Raw genomic sequence first — 20,482 nt, forward strand, 5'->3', positions numbered from 1 at the left:
GCCACCTGCAGAGCAACTGAACCAGTTCTGCTGAGAAGTTTCTAGCCTTTTCCCCCTGCAGTTCTTCATTAAACTTTGAGACCTTGAATAGCAGGTGTTGTCTTGGTCTCCATCTCTTTTTGCCACCTTCCCATACATCCCCAGTTTCCTTTCCAGGTAACCCGTTCGATGTAACTGTGGGCAGTTATGGGGGAAATGCCAGGGACCTCCTCATAGAACCTTAAAAAAAATGTTCAGGAATCAGACATGTGGGCTTACTCTGGAGAGGTAGAAGGGTGTGTGGGAAGAAATGAGGTATTGTAAGAATTGCTATGCAGAAAATAATAATTGCTCTGGGCTCTGTCTCATAGGACACAGAGGAGACACAGGAACCAAAAGGCCATCTGTGTGCACTTGAATAGGCTAGGCCCGTGGGAAGTGGCACTATTAAGAGGTGTAGCCTTACGGAAACTGAGGAAATACAAAAAATCATCAGATCCTACTACAAGAGCCTGTACTCAACACAACTGGAGAATCTGGAGGAAATGGACAATTTCCTTGACAGATACCAAATACCAAAATTAAATCAGGACCAACTAGACCATCTAAACAGTCCCATAATGCCTAAAGAAATAGAAGGAGTCATAGAAAGTCTTCCAACCAAAAAAAGCACAGGACCAGATGGTTTCAGTGCAGAATTCTACCAGACCTTCAAAGAAGAGTTAACACCAATACTCTTCAAACTATTCCACAAAATAGAAACAGAAGGAACACTACCCAATTCCTTCTACGAAGCCACAATTACGATGATACCAAAGCCACACAAAGATCCAACAAAGAAAGAGAACTTCAGACCAATTTCCCTTATGAACATCGATGCAAAAATACTCAATAAAATTCTTGCCAACCGAATCCAAGAACACATCAAAACGATCATCCACCATGATCAAGTAGGCTTTATCCCGGGAATGCAGGGTTGGTTCAATATACGGAAATCCATCAATACAATCCACTACATAAACAAACTCAAGGAAAAAAACCACATGGTCATTTCATTGGATGCTGAAAAAGCATTTGACAAAATTCAGCATCCTTTCATGCTTAAAGTCTTGGAGAGAACAGGAATTCAAGGCCCATACCTAAACATAGTAAAAGCAATATACAGCAAACCGGTAGCCAGCATCAAACTAAATGGAGAGAAACTTGAAGCAATCCCACTGAAATCAGGGACCAGACAAGGCTGCCCCCTTTCTCCTTATCTTTTCAATATTGTACATGAGGTACTAGCTCGGGCAATTCAACAACATAAGGAGGTCAAAGGGATACAAATTGGAAAGGAGGAAGTCAAACTATCATTATTTGCAGACGACATGATAGTCTACCTAAGTGACCCAAAAAACTCCACTAGAGAGCTCCTACAGCTGATAAACAACTTCAGCAAAGTGGCAGGTTATAAAATCAACTCAAGCAAATCAGTGGCCTTCCTATACTCAAAGGATAAGCAGGCTGAGAAAGAAATTAGGGAAATGACCCCCTTCACAATAGCCACAAACAGTATAAAATATCTTGGGGTGACTCTTACCAAACATGTGAAAGATCTGTATGACAAGAACTTCAAGACTCTGAAGAAGGAGATGGAAGAAGACCTCAAAAAATGGGAAAAACTCCCATGCTCATGGATCGGTAGAATCAATATAGTTAAAATGGCCATTTTGCCAAAAGCAATATACAGATTCAATGCAATACCCATCAAAATCCCAACTCAATTCTTCACAGAGTTAGAAAGAGCAATTATCAAATTCATCTGGAACAACAAAAAACCCAGGATAGCTAAAACTATTCTCAGCAACAAAAGAAATTCTGGGGGAATCAGTATCCCTGACCTCAAGCAATACTACAGAGCAATAGTGTTAAAAACTGCATGGTATTGGTACAGTGACAGGCAGGAGGATCAATGGAACAGGATTGAAGATCCAGAAATGAACCCACACACCTATGGCCACTTGATCCTCGACAAAGAGGCTGAAAACATCCAATGGAAAAAAGATAGCCTTTTCAACAAATGGTGCTGGTTCAACTGGAGGTCAGCATGCAGAAGAATGCGAATTGATTCATCCTTGTCTCCTTGTACTAAGCTCAAATCCAAATGGATCAAGGACCTCCACATAAAGCCAGACACTCTGAAGCTAATAGAAAAGAAACTGGGGAAGACCCTTGAGGACATCGGTACAGGGAGAAAGTTTCTGAACAGAACATCAATAGCGTATGCTCTAAGAGCAAGAATTGACAAATGGGACCTCATAAGGTTACAGAGTTTCTGTAAGGCAAAGGACACCATCAAGAGGACAGATCGGCAACCAACAAATTGGGAAAAGATCTTCACCAATCCTACATCAGATAGAGGGCTAATATCCAATATATATAAAGAACTCAAGAAGTTAGACTCCAGAAAACCGAACAACCCTATTAAAAAATGGGGTATAGAGTTAAACAAAGAATTCTCACCTGAAGAACTTCGGATGGCGGAGAAGCATCTTAAAAAAATGCTCAACTTCATTAGTCATTAGGGAAATGCAAATCAAAACAACCCTGAGATTTCATCTTACACCAGTCAGAATGGCTAAGATTAAAAATTCAGGAGACAGCAGGTGTTGGAGAGGGTGTGGAGAAAGAGGAACACTCCTCCACTGCTGGTGGGGTTGCAAATTGGTACAACCACTCTGGAAAGCAGTCTGGCAGTTCCTCCGAAAAATGGGCACCTCACTTCCAGAAGATCCTGCTATACCACTCCTGGGCATATACCCAGAGGATTCCCCAGCATGTAATAAGGATACATGCTCTACTATGTTCATAGCAGCCCTATTTATAATTGCCAGATGCTGGAAAGAACCCAAGTATCCCTCGACAGAAGAGTGGATGCAAAAAATGTGGTATATCTACACAATGGAGTACTATTCAGCCATTAGAAACAATGAATTCATGAAATTCTTAGGCAAATGGATGGAGCTAGAGAACATCATACTAAGTGAGGTAACCCAGACTCAAAAGGTGAATCATGGTATGCACTCACTAATAAGTGGTTATTAACCTAGAAAACTGAAATACCCAAAACATAATCCACACATCAAATGAGATACAAGAAGAAAGGAGGAGTGGCCCCTGGTTCTGGAAAGACTCAGTGAAACAGTATTCGGCAAAACCAGAACGGGGAACTGGGAAGGGGTGGGAGGGAGGACAGGGGAAGAGAAGTGGGCTTACGGGACTTTCGGGGAGTGGGGGGGGGGCTAGAAAAGGGGAAATCATTTGAAATGTAAATAAATTATATCGAATAAAAAATTAAAAAAAAAAGAGGTGTGGCCTTGTTAGAGGAAGTGTGTTACTGTGTAGGAGGGTGTGGGGGCCTTTTCGTGCTCAAGCTCTGCCCAGTGTAGAAAGAGACCCTCCTCTACACTTCCTCCTCCTGGCTGCCAGCAGAAGACAGTCTCTGCCTGCTGCCTTCAGATCAAGATGTAGAACTCTCAGCTCTTCCAGCGCCATGCCAGCCTGCAGGATGCTGTGCTTCCCACCATGATGATAATGGACTGAACCTCTGAAACTGTAAGCCAGCCACAATTAAATGTTGTCCTTTATGAGAGTTGCCTTGGTCATGATGTCTCTTCACAGCAATGAAACCCTAACTAAGACACCATTCTACTGTTTAATCATGAAAGCCTGAAAGAATATCTCAGAGAACACTGGCCCTGGAGCAAGTTACATGCGGCACGAATAATTGGCTCAAATTTATTCAATCCCCAGTCTGCCCCATTGACTTCAGACTTTGTCTAGCTAATCCTCACACTAGTACAGAACGTTTTCTTATACTTCTTAGTATCTCCTACTGGCTCTGTTTCTCTGGATCAACCTAATAGCTATTGTTGTTACTGGAAAGAGAAGGCAAGAGGAGAAAGGAGAGAAGAGATGATGGAAGAGCGAGGAGCAGACAGCGCTGGGGACACAGATGGGGGGACTTAAAACCGCTGATGGAAGACTGTTCAATAAGGATATAAGCAGTGTGCTAAATTTGTCTCCTTGTTTATATCATTTTCCCATGAAAGACGGAACCTACATATTCCATGGCTCTTTGGCAGTCTTGTATTATGTCTGGCATGCTGTCCCGGGTTCTTCTCTTGAGATCTTGTAGATATGTTCCTTGCCTGTAACCCATCCTTTAATATCTCAGATTTAATAAAACTGGTTAGGTATTTCCAGGTAGTTTAGAACAGAGAGGCGGGAAAAGAGGGAGGGAGGGAAGGAAGGAGAGAGAGGGAGGAGAGAGGAAGGGAGGAGACAGAGGGTGGAGGGAGAGAGAGAGAGAGAGAGAGAGAGAACCCCCAAAGATTCCAACTGTGTATATGATACTAAATGACCATTCTAGCACAGAGGGGACCTTGTGAACAGGAAAGGCATCTCAGAATCCCGAACCAAGGGAATAAGGAAGAGGTCACGTGGTCACATACACTCTGCACAAAGCCTGATATGCTGAGTTTTAAGCTTTTAATTCTTTACTTCAGACACACCCTTCCTTCCGACACTGATTTGTGGCTCTGGGGTAAAGGTTCATGCAATGGTCTCATCCTCTCCAGTGGATCAACCGCACAGCTCAAGCAGACGACTGTCCACTTCCTAACTCTCTGGTGTTTCTCTCAGTGCTTTCTCCTCTCAGTCTCAGTGGCAGAAGCAGGTGACTCTGCTCCAGAATCCCGGTTTTTTCATGGCCTCACAGAACTCTGAGGAACTGCTAACCAGGACCCCTTCACAAATGTCTGAGTCCCAGCACTGGAGGCTGTCCACGCTGAGCTCCTGAGGCTCGAACAGCCTCCGCTGGTGCTGGAGTCCTAGCCCGTGCCACATCTCCCTTTGGTACACATGTCTTCCACTGCTAAGTCCTCAACATGCTGACTGGGCATTCGTTCTGGCGCCCTTCTCAAGGCCTGGCTGCTCGTCTAGGACAGGCAGGCATCTCCTCCCTGGAAACAATCTCTTTCCTAAGACCATCTGGGAGTTGTAGGCAGATGGAAAGGGTGGAGTTGGTCTGATTGACGCACCTCTGTGATGGGAACGAAGTGGTAAAGTAGGAAGTAATAGCAATTAGTGACATGCCAGTGGAAGCGATTATTGGCACAATACAGAGTAACCTAACCTAATTCCCAGCAAGGAAGCAACCCACTTATCCTAAATGGTAGCATATGTGGTGTTTGCCCCAAGCCAATCCAACTGACAGTCTTCCTTTTTCTGTAGCACGTTCAATACAAGTGTGTGTGTGTGTGTGTGTGTGTGTGTGTGTGTGTGTGTGTGTGTGTGTGTGTGTGAATAAAACCTCTTATGCTTCTGATTTCTAAGATGTGAGCATTTCTATGTGTGCTAGTCATAGCTAAACAGATACAAAGCAAAGCTGATATGAAGCAGGCCCCATTTAGCACAGGGGGCACCTCCAAAACTAACCCACTGAGAACTGTGCAATGGGAGGTTAGGCTGTGACACTAAAGGACTTGGAACTCTCCTCCCAGGGCTGGAGAATGGTTCAGAGCATGTGCTTCTCTTCCAAAGGACTTGTGTGCAGTTCCTGCATCCATAGCAGGTCCTACTCACAACCTATAACTCAAGTTCCAGAAGATCTAATGGCTTCTGCAAGCATGTGCAGAACCCTCCCCCCTCCCCCCCCCCCGCGTGCCTCTGCACAGACACATAACACATAATTTAAAATAATTGTAAAGATTAAATACCTCAGCAGCTCAGAAAGCCTGCTGTGGGAGATCCAGGAATAAGTAGGCACGGGCTTGAGAGCTGAGTTTCCATGGGCGAGGAGTTATACAGACCATCACTGCCCGCCGACACCCCACATGTGTCCATGAGGGATGCTTCATAACCCTTCCCCACCCTCCAGCTGGGCTTCACGAACAGTGCCAGGAACCTGAACACACAACAGCGCTGGTGTCAGCTCTGCTCTGAGTGGGCTGAGCAATCGTCATCCGAACAGATTTGCACCTGGGAACTACAAGTTTCTAATTTCAAGGGGGTCACAAAGAAGATTCTGGACTATCTCTAGTAACAAACACTCCAAGTGGTCTTCTGGCAAGGAACATAAAAATAAGAAAGGGGTGAATCACCCCCAAGCCTCCCCAGGCAGGGCAGAACCTAAGATACAATGGAAGGAGCTTCTACAGACACAAAGAGAAACTACTCTAGTGGTCATTGACCACTTCGGTGACAAGATAGTTTATGATGATGATGATAATGATGATGAGTATCATTGTTTATTATTATTACTATTATTATTAAGATCCTCCCCCTCCTCCCTCAGGACCTCAGTGTCAGCTCTCCTTCCTGGCTGTAGAACCCAGAAGAAAGGCCCTGCACCTTGCCTGGATAGCACTGTGGAGCTAGTCCTGGTGGGAAGGCACTGGTGAGTCAGCCTGAGGGCTTGAGTGTGACAGAGCTGCCACTGCCCCTGCCCCTTCTAGCTGCAGCACTGGGTGAACTAACCAGGGCAGTGTGGAGAGTTCACCCTGGGGGTAAGGGTGCAAGAGAGCTGGCAGGCTGACCAACTCAGCCTCCACCCAGATCCAGATCCAGGGCTTTGAGTTGGCCCACCCCGACATCTCCCCCATCTATGACCTGCTGGATGCATAAAGGGACGGGACGGTGCTGCACAGCCAAAGCTGCAGGATCTCCATGACACAGAGCAACCTCAGGTTCTCCGAGAGGAGTCCTGGGGAGAATCCAGTAATGATAATGTAACAGAAGCCAGAGGCCTTGAACCAGACCAGTGACTCACTGCAATAAACATTTGCAAGTAAAGATGTTTGGATAAAAGGATATACTATGGGACACACTGCAGCTTCCATAGTAAGATGGGTTGTTGTTGTTGTTGTTGTTGTTGTTGTTGTTGTTGTTGCTACTGCTGCTGCTGCTGCTGCTGTTTTTTAAAGTTTTGGGGAGTTTCATTTTTTTATTTTCATTTGGTGGGGGGTGTTGCAACAGCAGAGGCAGATACAAAGGAATGGGAAGATAAGTGGAATTGGGGTTCATGATGTGAAATCAATAAAAGAGCTGGGGAAGGTGATCAGTAGCACCCAGGCACCCTGTTATCATCTCCGGAGGACAGAGCAGAGAAAGTTGGTGAGCAATGATCCTACGAGGGTTGAGCGTGGGAAAAAGCTATGCTACCAATAGCAAAGGAAGAAAGGAGACCAGAGTCCAGACAGAGGGGGACTCAGGCACCGAGGGGGGTGCTCCCCTCCCAGTAGGAGAGTAGCTGCAGAGGACAAAAGCCATGGCTGGAGGCAAAGAGAGCACCTCAGAAAATGTACATTTAGTAACAAAGTATCTAAAAGACAGAGAAAGAGGGTAGAAACTAGCACATGTAACAGCTGCACAGACAGAGATAGGGGCCTTGCTGGGAAAACCCCCTCTTCTTAGATTTAGATGTTAACAATGAAGAGAAGCCATTTTTAAACACCTGTGGAGTCACCAGTGAAGCAAGTCAGGAGATCAAGGTTCCTCCTGACCAGGAGGAGGACCTATGTCACAGGGCAAAAAGTGTCCCAAGACTGTCTTCTGAAGCCTGGGCTGCCCAACACCTATAGATAGATGGGGAAACAAGATTGGACTCAGCATATCACTAAGAAGTGGCACACACACACACACACACACACACACACTGCACAACACAGAGGCATGAAAGATGAAGAGCCCTTCTGAACGATGCATAGCTACTGTACCCAGGTGAGGAGTTGGTGATGGAGTCTGCACCCCCACTGAGTTCTCTTCCCTTCATGTTTATGTTTCTCTTACTTGACACCAAATTCAACTCAGTGACCCAACCTTGTTCTCTCCTTCTCTTTCTCCTTGTTTATTTGTCTGTTTGTTTTAGCTTTCCTAAGGAACAGAGACTAACCTGGAATTGGAATTGAGGGTTTCCTGCTTAAACTCCTGCACCCTGGGATTGTGTGAGGTTGGTTGTATTTCTTTCTTGTCTTCTCTCCATTTATCTGAAGCTGCCTCTTCTCTTCCTTTATTTTGCTCTTGTAATTTTTCTCTCCTGCTCTTATAATGATCATGAATCTTATTCTGCTCAACTCCTCAGTAATTAATATCTGAACACAAGCTGCACTGTTCCTTCTCCTTTACTTCTCCAAAATTATTAGAGCTAAAGAGGTGATTGTTTTTAACTTGGCTGTGATAGCACTGCTAGCCAGGACCTAGTCATTGACTGTGCTGGCTTCTGCAGAGAGGAGTTGACTGTCAGAGTGCTGTTGGAGATTGACCCAGTGCCCTAAGCATGTGTGCTAAGGCTCCTATCGACTGAGCTACATCTCTGGTACAGTGAGGAGAAATAACACCTCAGCTATATGACAGTCTAGTTCCACTTGAAAACTACAAAAAAAAGAATCCACTGAAAAATACAAATGAAAAGAGAAAACCATTGACCTTAGCCTTGATACGTAAGTCCCAACGACAAAACCCAAAAACCTAGAAACTTCAAGTGGCATGACTTCACTAAAGGGGAATAATCCACGGACTCCTGTGGCTGTGGGTTAGAAAAACCTCCAATAAAGAACTCAAAGGAGTGGTTATGAAGAGAGCCAACAAAATCAAAGGGCACGACAACTCCTGAACAAATCCAAAAGCAGAAACAAACAGCTAAAGGAAACACGAAAGTCAATACAGGATATGAAAGGGAAATTCAATCAGAGGCAAAAAATACTCAGAAAATCCAATTTTGGAAACAAACAGCTTGGATTTTAAAACTCAATGAAAATGTTCACCACTGAAAAAGAAATGGGGGACAGAATATCAGGGCTTGGAGACAAGGTGCCTGAATTAGGACATTCAGTTGATGACAGAGATAAAAATAATGAGAGTGTATGAACAGAATGTTTGAGATATATATGATGTCATAGAGAAGGTCCTAGGAGGAAAGGGGGGCTGATATTGGGATGTAATATGAATAAATCAATTAATTGATAAAAAATAAAAGAGAAGTCTATGCACCCTGGGCATAGGAGAAGGAGGCATTCAGGCTGAAATGGTGGAAGATATATTCAATAAAACGATAGTAGAAGATCTGCCAGTATAGAGAAAGAAATGGACCAGATACAGAAAGCATTAGAACACTAGCAAGGTAAGGCCATGAAGGAACCACGCCATGTCGTGCTATAGATAAAATAGTAAGCATACTGAACAAGGAAAAACTATTAAACGCTGCAAGGGAGAAAGCACAGAATGACATGCAGAGGCGAACCCCACAGAACACCAGTAAACTTCTCAGCTCTAAAGTTTTAGAGCCTCTAAAATCCAGAAGGGCGTGGAATGATGTGGTTAAACTCTACCAGACGATCCTTGCTGATCCAGATCCTTCTATTCGTCGAAGCTGATCTCCCCAGTGGAAGAAGGGAGACTGTGGTGAACAGAGGCTAGAGGAATGCATAAGCATTGAGAAGACTGCAGAAGATCCTTGGCAGACTCTTACATACAGAGAAGATGAGCACACGTATGGAGACTTAGGAATGGAGTCCCTGGACTAAAACAGCATACAATCGAATGAAGATTATGAAGGTATCAAACACCGGCTAGGAGGATGGCTCAGTCGGTAACATCCCTGCCTCACAAGCACAAGGGCCCGAGCTTGGATCCTCAGACCCCCACAAAGAAAGAAGCAGCATGCATGTGTAATCTGAGCACTCGAGAGGCAGAGGCTGAAAGATCTCTACAGCTCACTGGTCAGCCACTCTACCCAAATCAGTAAGCTCCTGGATCTATCAAAACTTAAGGTGGAGAGTGATGAACCTCTGACCTTCATATGCAAATGCATGCACAAGCATGCACATATGTAAAGGCAACATACACTCACAGGCATACATAATAAACAAATGAAGCAGTGATTCTTTGCTTCCCTAATGCTGAAACCCTTTAATATGGCTCCTCATGCCGCTACTACTCCCAACTATAAAACCACTCTCGTTGCTACTTCATAGCTGCAATTTTGCTACTGTTATGAAATGTCATACAAATATCTGTGTTTTCCTATGGTCTTAGGTGACAACATCTGTGAAAGGTCATTTGACCCCCCCAGAAGAACAACTGAAATAAATACATGACATTATAGATTAAAATAGACTTAACAAATGTCTACAAAACACTCTACTCAAACACAGTAAAATATAGATTCTTCTCTGCAGCCAATGGAACTTACTCTTAAAATAGGGCATATTTAAGAAACCAAGTAAATCTTTACAAATACAAGAAAATTAAAGTAACTTACTCGATCCAATCTGATTAAAATAGAATTAAAGTTGAAACAACAACAAGATAAACTGTTTAACCATACTACTTCCTAGAAATTGAACAATATACTGATTAATGGTTTATTAGAGAAATCAAAAGGCAAATCTTTTCAAATCCTAGAATCAAGTGAAAATGTACTGTTATATCTGTGGAATACAAAGGAAGCAGTTCTTAGAAGTGACTTCATAGAGCTAACAGTGACTGCATTTCAAAATCTCAGAGACCTTAAGTGAATAGCTTATAGATCTAACTCATTGTTGTCCTAGTAAAATGAGAACAAGCCAAATAAAGATTCAGTAAATAGAAAGAAATATCAAAGACCAAGGAGGCAGAACAGTGACACGGACGTGGAAAGAATCCAAAGAATCAAGGAAACAGAGCTGACTCTTTGACAATATAAACATGACCAGCAAAGTTGTACCTGAGAGAGAGAGACAGAGACAGAGAGAGAGAGAGAGAGAGAGAGAGAGACAGAGAGAGAGAGAGAGAGAGAGAGAGAGAGAGAGGACCCAAATTAACAGAATTAGTGTAAAGGGGGCCATTACCACAGACATCAGTGAAATTCATTGGATCATTGGAATATATTTTGACAGTCTGTAGTTGAGACACTTGAAAACTCTGGAAGAAGCCGGGCGGTGGTGGCAGCGCACGACTGTAATCCCAGCACTTGGGAGACAGAGGTAGGCAGATTTCTGAGTTCAAGGCCAGCCTGGTTTACAGAGTGAGTTCCAGGGCAGGCAGGGCTATACAGAGAAACCCTGTCTTGAAAACATCAAATCCAAACAACAACAACAACAACAAAAACAGAAACAAAATAAAACAAAACATAAAAACTCTGGAAGAAATAGTTAAATTTCTAGAGATATATAATACTTTCTAACATTACCAAAAGGACATAAACAACTCAGATTAATAATAACAAGCAATCAAATGGTGCAATAATTATTTTTTTAAAAAGTCTTCCAAGAAAAAAATCCCAGGCCCAGATAGATTTACCACTAAATTATACCGGATCATTAAAAAAAAAAAAAGCAACATCAATAAAGTAGAAAGAGAAAGAAAGTGATAGTGATGGAATTCACTTTACAAACGCACAATTATCCTGATACCAAAACCAGGTAAGGACATGGACACACACACACACACACACACACACACACGGGAATTTTTAGACCAATCTCCTGAGAAATACACATTCAAAACTACTGACTAAAATCAGAGACTTAACACAAAGATTACACAAACTTTTTTTATAAAGACCAGAATAAAAACAGTTCCAAGATTTCTGGACCTACACAGTCTCTTGGCATGTTTTTCTGCCAGTCTATCTTAACTGTCTTCCTTCTTCATAATTTAAAAGCTGCTTTTAATTCCCAAGTTGCACGGGAGCAAGCAGCTGGCTCGATTTGACTCATCGTGGTTTACTAACCCTTGACTTAAAAGAAAATTTTAAACAAATGGAGAAAGAAGTCAAAGATGTAAAAATCAAACCATAGACTCCTTATCTATGGCCTAGGCACTTGGAGAAGAGAAGAAAGCAGATTATGAGTTTAAGGTCATCAGCTATACAACAAGTTCAAGGATAGCCTGGACTGGATGAAACCCTGCCTTAAATAGAAACATCAAAGCTCTCAGATGGGGAAAAGGACCATGTATGCATCCTAAAATGAGAGGACACAGAATTCATAGACATCTCACCAAAACTAAATCAAGGAAAAAGACAATGAAAAGCAACCTTGCAGAGATGAAATAAACCCTACTTTTACTTCACTAATCTGTCCCCCAACAGACGAGTATAGAAAGTACAACCTGTTAAGCTGGGTGTGGTGTCAAATACCTTTAATTCCAGCACTCAGAAGGCAGAGGCAGGAAGATCTAAAGGACAACCAGGGCTCGGTAGAGAAACCTTATCTTATTATTATAACAACAACAATTATTATTATTATTATTACTATTATTATTACTGTTATACATGTATCTCACAGAATTTAATAAATCTTATTTAAGAAATTTTATTTCTGGTCTGGTGAGAAGATTCAGCAAGTAAGAGCACTGACTGCTTTTCCAAAGGTCCTGAGTTCAAATCCCAGCAATCTCATGGTGGCTCACAACCATCCGTAATGAGATCTGATGCCCTTTTCTGGTGTGTCTGAAGATAGCTACAGTGTCCTTACATATTATAAATTAATTAATTAATTAATCTTTAAAAAAAGAAATTTTATTTCTTATTTAGCTATCCTCATGGTTCAGCTATTACCATTTAAACATGAAGGGATTATGTGTTTATATCACTACAAAATTCTAATCTCCAGATATGGTAATATTTTCTAAAGGCCTTTAAAATTCATCTATTTCCCCCAGAATTCAATCTGCCTTTGCATTATGTCCCTCCTCCTTTTTTTTTCTGGTCCACTTTTGTGTCACATCCAAGTCCTTGCATATACTCCCACTGCCCATTAGGAAGGCCCATCTCTCAGCTCATTGCTCTTGAAGTCTCCCATTGTCAGCCTTTCAAAGGTAATTTCTCCTTCTTTTAGGTTCCCATAATACACTATTCATACCAATATTCTCAGACTTGAATGTGATGTGAAACTGCATTCTTAACAAGCTCCCAAGCAAAGTAGCCAAGTTTGTGGTGAAAATTCATATCCTCTCATTTACTAGAATAATGGCTCTCAAAAGGGAGTTTTTCTCACCTTTGTAACTTTTCTAGTCTCAAACACAGGGCTATCCACCGTTAATTCTTAGTCAAACTTTGACTTTTCAACTCTTGACACTTAGATATATATCCAATGTTTAACCGTTTAGGGGGGGAAAACCTAACGTGTCTTTGAGACACTTATACTGATGTAGCAAGCTTATCACTCTGAAACATCCGTAATTTTTTTAAGATTTATTATATCTTTTTAATTATGTGTCCATGTGCATCTGTGGGCCAGTACATGTATAGGAGTGTGTGTGCCTGCAGAGGCCGGTAGGGGGCGTCAGATCCCTTAGAACCTATGGTACAGGCGGTTTGAAGGTGTCCAATGTGGGTGCTGGGAGAGGAACTCTCTTTCTTGTCAAAAGCAGCCAGTGTTCTAACCATTGAGCCACCTCTCCAGCCTCTGAAACTTAGATAATACTTTTCAGCATTCAGAAAGAATCACACTGCACATAAGATTGTCACTTATTTTGCTGAATTTTAAAATGTAGATTTGTGGAACTTTTCCTTTCCATTGCTGTCACAGTCCTTTGTGTTTCTGAGTAGAAAGGGAGCGAGTGTGACATGTTTTATGAGGTGGAAGATTGTTATGGTTAAACCAGAAAAGCCCTTTTTCCAGGTTCTTATAAATGTAACAGAGTCTGTATATTTGAAAAGCATTGGAGACTTTTGCTACCTTCCCCCAACGCCATGCCCCAAGGACTCCTGGGTACTGCCTAGCTGTGGCCACATATCCTGTCACGTGACTGACAGCTCCAGCTATCGGCACCTAAATATTGTTTTGTATTGCAGGGTTCAGCATGTGTTTCCCCTTTGCAATAATGACATCATGTCTCAGGAAATCTCTTTTCTCCAACTGAACCAGCGGATGTGTCCCGCTGGGCTTTGCAAATAAGAGATGAAGATAAAGCAATCCTAATGCTGTTTCTCCAAACTCAAATGCTTGTTGAAGTGTCCTAACTTTGCAGTCTAGTCCAAACTGTTGCATCTGTGCATTCTGCCCCACAGCTCTTGCTGTCCACCAAGGCAAAAAGCACAAGAGGGAGACGGAGAGTTTCTGCCCGTCCAATGTGCATTTCTCCATATGAAGTACGACTGCCCTCTATCGTTGACCATTGACCGGAAGTGAGGCTGGCCGGTGTAGTTGGGCCACCACTCTCGTAGACATTTTAACATGTTACCTAAAAAACCTGAAAACAACAAAATCCTGAGAAGTCTTCTTTAATGATGCCTTCCCCAGTTTCTTGAAGGAAAGCTAAGGAAATCCCTTTGCCTTGTCTCATTTGAAAAATAAAAATAACCTGACTAGCATCTCCACTTTCCACTCCTGCCTTTGATCTTCCGTCTAAAGTGCATTTCCCATGTCTGCGCATTATGTAAAATTCTTCCATTCTGAGTCTCTTTCAAAAGATTATGGTTGTGTGCCTGTATGTGTTTTGTTGGTGTTTGTCATTAAGTTGTAAACAAGTTGCCAGATGAAGAGAAAATAAGGGACTCTTTTTTTTTTCAGCTCTCAGCAAAACCCAACAGATAATTTAGAACCTAGGAATGCACTGGGTTATAAGGAAGATCTTAATGATTCCTTCCATGTTAGTAACACCTGCCTCTAGTGTCATCATCATCATCAGCGTTTGCTTATTTTACAAATACCTAATGAGTACTTGTTCATGGTATTCTCCATGCGAGGCATCTGTGGGGATGACAAGAGTGGAGAAGAAAGGTACCATCTCTACCTTCGATTATTCAGCGCTTTCCGTGAGTGTTCACTGAGCTCCCGTGATGGGCTGAATACTCTTCTGGTGGTGCATTTGCAAAACATTATAAATCTCTTCCTTGTGCATGTCAGAAATCTGAGACCCAAAAGGATGAGGTAGGTGATTTTCCTCAAGTCAAGGCAAGGTACAAGGGGTGTGGCATGTGGCAAATATTTATTGTGACAGAGATGGGTCAAAGCCCAGGTGACCAGAGGTTGCTCACATCAATGCCAATCAGCTCCCAAGCCAAGACTGAGTGAATCACAATGCCTTGAATGAATCACATGTTAGAAGAGACAGTAGACTATCAATCAGAATGTTTAGATTTCGGATCCATTTCCATCTTAATTATCTCATCTTATCTCTTAAAATAGGGTCTGATGATGCAGCCCAGAACATCTTCAAATTCACCGTCCTCTTATTCGACTCTTCAGGGTGTGAAGCCTCTTTTTCTTATTTCCTAATGCTCTAAATAAGTTGCTGCCTTCCTAATAGCATTACCCAGAGTCCTAACATTCTAAGAAAATGACTTCAGGACCTTAGAAGGGACCGGGAAGAGAAGGATTTGGCTCCATGCAATCTGTTCTAGATTCAATCGAGGGTCTTATTTGGTTCCTATATTGAGAGTGTACATATAATTTTTAAAACAGAATTTTGTGGGTGGGTAGAATGGTTCAGAAGGTAAAAAACACTTGCTACCAAGTCTGATGACCTGAGTTTGATCTCTAGGACTCACAGGGTAAAATGAAAAAAAAAAAAAGGCTCATACAAATTGTCCTCTAACCTCTACATGCAAGTCATGGCCCATGAGCACTGTTGAAGCCTGCCCCACTAGCAAAGCTGTAGTCATTTTGTTCCATGCCTGCCAGCTATTTCATATTGTCGCTGTTATATGCCTGCCAGTCATTGACACAGAAAAAATAACTTGACTCAGAACAGGGTCGTGCTGACCACTTACCCTGTTGTGTTCTGTAAGTTCTGAGGTTTGTTAATCTTAAGAAGTTCCACAACTGTAAGCCCCACTTAGGACCAATCAGAACAAAGGTCAGTTAGAACTGTTCTGTGTAGCTAGCCAAAATAACTCAAGTCAGAGCCGACCACCGGGCAGCACTTCCCACACTTACCTGCACATGCAGTCATTGTGCTTTTTTCCTTTAGAAGCCAGCCCTGAGAAATGTTTGGGGTCATAGCCTTGGCCCCCCAAATTCTGAGCTACAGCCCAGATCAATCAGTCTTAGTGTGTGTGTTCAATAGGCCAACCCTGTCTGGCTGAGATCAATGTGTGTGGGGTTTGTGGAGTGACTCCTAGACCCCAACAAGCACCCAAGTAGAGATACACATTCAAAAAGGAAGGTTTGGAAACTTAAGACATGCTTTAGTTCTGAGGGTCTATAAGATAAGTGAGTCGTCCAGCATTATTGACTCAAAGTCTGCTTCTCCATGCTGGCGATGGTTAACTATGGCTTTATTTCCGGCTACAGTAAATATGGCACCCTACAGTTTGGCTACTCAAGTTGTGGCCCATGTGTCAGTTACCACAGGGAGCTTGGAGATGCAGAGCGTCAAGTTCCACCCTGGCTATGACCTGGAACTTGTTTTCCAGGTGCTTTGATGAATATTAAGTTTTGAAAAGCATCAATGTGCGTGGGTTTTTTTTTTCCTTAGTAGTTGATAACACTACATTCTTGTCTCCATGATTCTCAGCAACAGTGCTTCGGATGGCTGAATGGCTGATTGTCCCTGCCCTCCTCGTCTCCATGGCTTAAAGGGGAGTGGCGGATGCATTTTGCCCATGTTCTGTCTTACAGCTTATCAGATACCATCTGCCAACCTATGTTTATAAATGCAGCCCCAGTGCCATGCCCACTTAGAATGCTGGGGATATTGAAAACAGCTCTTCTCCAGGAAAGCTGAGGCCCCTTTGATGAGATCATCTTTCCAACCTAGTCCAATCCCAAGACTCACTAATTTTATAATACAGACAGTTATAACAAAAAAAAAAAAAAACTTTCAGATTCTTTACAGATTGCCCCAGGCTTGTCCATGTGTTATTAAAGTTGGGCTGAGTAATAAGTGTTATAAACGTCCTAGGAGACAGCACTCATGCCCAGTGAGCATGACATCCCATAATAGGCCTATTTGGCTTGTTACCCTGGCGCCTTTCTCCAGCCTGATCTCTGGAAACCAGAGAAAGGCAAACATGGTAATGTCAATCCAAAGGCAGAGACAGGGGTATGAGAAGCTGTGCTTGGAGAGTTTTCATAAGATCGTATTTCTGGCCAAATTCCTATTACTTGTGTATTACAGTCAGGAGGCGATCTTTTTCCCCCTAACGTTTCTCTTCCCAGAAGGAAAACATTATCCTCCAAATAAAATGCAAGTGAGCTAAATGGCTTCCAACCTCAGCATCATTTCAGGCTCGGTGTCATTTGTGGATTCCAGCGTGAGTCCTGTTTGATTTGCTCAAGTTTCGTTCCACAGAGGGAACAGGGCAAACAAAGAAAGGAAGCACTCAGAGGCAGCCCCCTCCCCTGCTTCGGAGGATCACAATGCAGCTGAACGTACCGACTTCGTCCACACTAGGCTCTTTCTGGCAAACTAACACTGTACTCCTTCAGCAAGCACTTAAGAAGTGTCTCCCTACCCCAGGCACTGAGACCGGCCCAGAGAGAAGCAGAAATGATGCATTTTAATCCAAGTCTCATAGCTTACCTGTGAAGACAGAAATACAAATAGCTGCTCAATCATATATTGAATCCCCTCCTAGTGGTTTGTTCTGGTAAGCAGTAGGGAGTCACATATCACTAAAATGCTATTCTTTCTCTCAAGGGCTTGTAATTTAGATAGGAGAACAAGAAATGCATCTGAATACTTGTAGGCCATCTTTGGTGAGGGCCAAGTGCATAATTAGCCAAAACACAGCCAGGACTTGGTGTTGGGGGTGCTTAAGAACTTAACCACAGTGGGCTCTGGGGACAAGGATGGTGTGATAGGTAAAGTATGTTTTCAACCAGAGGAGGGAAGGTCTACCCTGAAGATGGAGGCCCTGTCCTATGAACAGAGATCTTGGATGGAAAAGGAGAAAGTAAGCAGAGCCCCCTCCAGATTCATTTTTCTCTGCTTCTTGACCTCCCCAAGAAAAAGCAAGTTAGCCACCATGCCTTCCCACACCATGATGGACTGACTCCTCAAGTTAAGGTCAAGTCAACCCTTTCTTCCTTAAGTCACCTCATCAAGTATTTTCTCACAGCAATAATAAGTATAGGTAGATACGTAAATATAAAGATTTGAGCTGACTGTAAAAAAATTCATATTCCGAAAAAATAAGGAGAAGGAAATCTGTGCCTCAAACCGGCATAAACAAACGCGTGCAACCAGGTGTTCCATCCAGTACCACCATTTTAGAGCGACCACAGAACTCACAACAGAGAGTTTGTACGTAATTTTCAGGGGAAAACTTGATAGTGAGGCCCTTGTGTGCAGCCCTGAGTAGCAGATACAGGGCTGTAGATTTTATTCCATAACTAATGGGGAGCTCACATGCTTTTCTGAGCACACGAATGAAAGGAACTCAGGAGGAAAATTGGATTTGTGATACTTTGTAGGATAACTTGGAGTGTAAACGTGTTGGCGGAAGGAGCAGTGCTCAGAAGGAACTGTGATAAAGAGAAGCCTGCTTCTGCACTTAGCAGCCATTAGCAGGCCACTCTTGTATCAGAAGGCTTGATGGACATATTCATAAAAAATATGTGGGGGTCACGGTATTATTACTGAAGATGCATTCCTTGGTGTGAAGTGTAGGTGGTGACCCCAGATTTGAGCTTCAAACAGGTCCAACTCATTTCCTTCGAGCTCACTGAGTTCAGTGAGACACTATCTATTGATGAGGGAACATTCGAATCTCGGAACAAAGAGAGTAGTTCATAATAAGAAATGTAAAGGTTTTGTCTAGATTCCTCATTTCTGGGTCTAGACCAACGTTTCTCAAGCTTTCTAATGCTGCAACTCCTCATGTTGTGATGATCCCCCAATCATAAAATTACTTTTGTTACTCTTTAATAACTGTAATTTTGCTACTGTAATGAATCGTAATGTAAATATGTGTGTTTTCTGGTGAAAACCTTATGAAAGGTTTGTTTGACTCCCAAAGGTGTTGATACCCACAGGTCGAGAACTGTTGGCCTAGACAAAGCCCCCAAGTTACAGCTTCCAGTTTAAACTGAAGCTACTAATATTCAAATCAAACACTCCTACTACATCAAACTCTTTATTGAATAATAGACAACACTCTTCCCCTCGAAAAGCTTACATGAAGAATAACTAAATTGTTTTTCAGGTGAGTTAAGTGTAAAAGACACATTTACACTACTGTGAAGAAAATGAGATGTCTTCTTGATAGGAAATTATGCCTCCTATACATCCCAAGGGCAATTTCTTGGAGTTTAAAGCTCACATCATAGAATATCATGCTTCTTTAAATTCCAGCTTCACTTACAAAGTTTGTCCTGGGGAACAAATGTAGGAAAAAATCTCTTCCTGTAGATAGAACATTTTCACTCTATATATCTAATGTGTATCTAAAGTTCTGTCTATTCTAAAGTCGGTCCCAGAAAAGCCAGACCAAATTATTCACAATTTGGCCTCACAATATGAAGGTTCTAACTATTTGAAATCAGCACAAATATCAACTCAATAGCTAGGAGCCTTTAAAGATATATGTTCATGGGGTCCCAATGATTAGGGATGTCCTCACCTGTTGGTGTGTATTTTTAGCTATTTTATTGGGTTCTTATATCTCTCATCCCTCTTCCAACCCTTATTCCACTCTAATCCCTTCTGACCCCCCCCCCAACACTAGGAAGGAGAGAAAGAAGGTAAATGAGGGGAGGGCTATAGGCCTCTATATGCTGCTTCCTTCTGATTAGCATTTGGGTTCTTTGGGGCAAGTTCAGTCATCATCAGGATATTACCAACTTCTTGCCTCTTTGCTCACACCACTTGACAAACTGCAAAAGAGGAGGAACAGCAGCCCTCTCAGAGGGTCCTGCCCCTCTGGGGCTCTGACATTTACCTCCTCTCCAAATGTAAACTATCTGCAACTAGCAAAAATCACATCCCTGCTAGTGTGTGAGGCAAATCATAATCACCTGCTGTGAAGCAGTCTTTTATCCCATACCTGGGATTAAAACAAAAACATATTCACATAAAATAACTGGGTTTTTTAAGAAACCAAAACTCTTACCACACTCGCCTCTTACATTCTTCATAAAGAACTACATACATCAATATTTAAGAAACAGAAGAAGGTAATGAAACAGAATTGTAGGTACTCTTTGAAGTATCTTGACCACTGTCCCTTAATGCCTTTTCCTGAGCCATCTATAAACCTAAGAAAAGGAGAGGGGCTGGTTCTGACTCAAAAGTCTACTTTTCCAAAGTTCATTAGAATATGTATTATTTTATTTGAACCAGGTTTTCTACCAGAAGGTCTTCCCACTGTTGATATGCCCCATAGCATGTTTCATGAGATTAAAATGCACTTGCTTTATGAATATGGTAAATGTGTGTCATGTATTCATGGATGGCTATGAGTAATTGAGATATGAGAGAATAAAACCACCTGTGAAGAGCAGCTTAAATCCCTACTGTGGAGCCTGATCAGGCTCCTCCAGCCAGAACTTGAATGCCACAAAGAAGCAGACAGCTCCTGGTGTCTGGG

Source organism: Apodemus sylvaticus, chromosome 7 (assembly GCF_947179515.1).
Source record: "Apodemus sylvaticus chromosome 7, mApoSyl1.1, whole genome shotgun sequence".
In the NCBI taxonomy this organism is placed as follows: Eukaryota; Metazoa; Chordata; class Mammalia; order Rodentia; family Muridae; genus Apodemus; species Apodemus sylvaticus.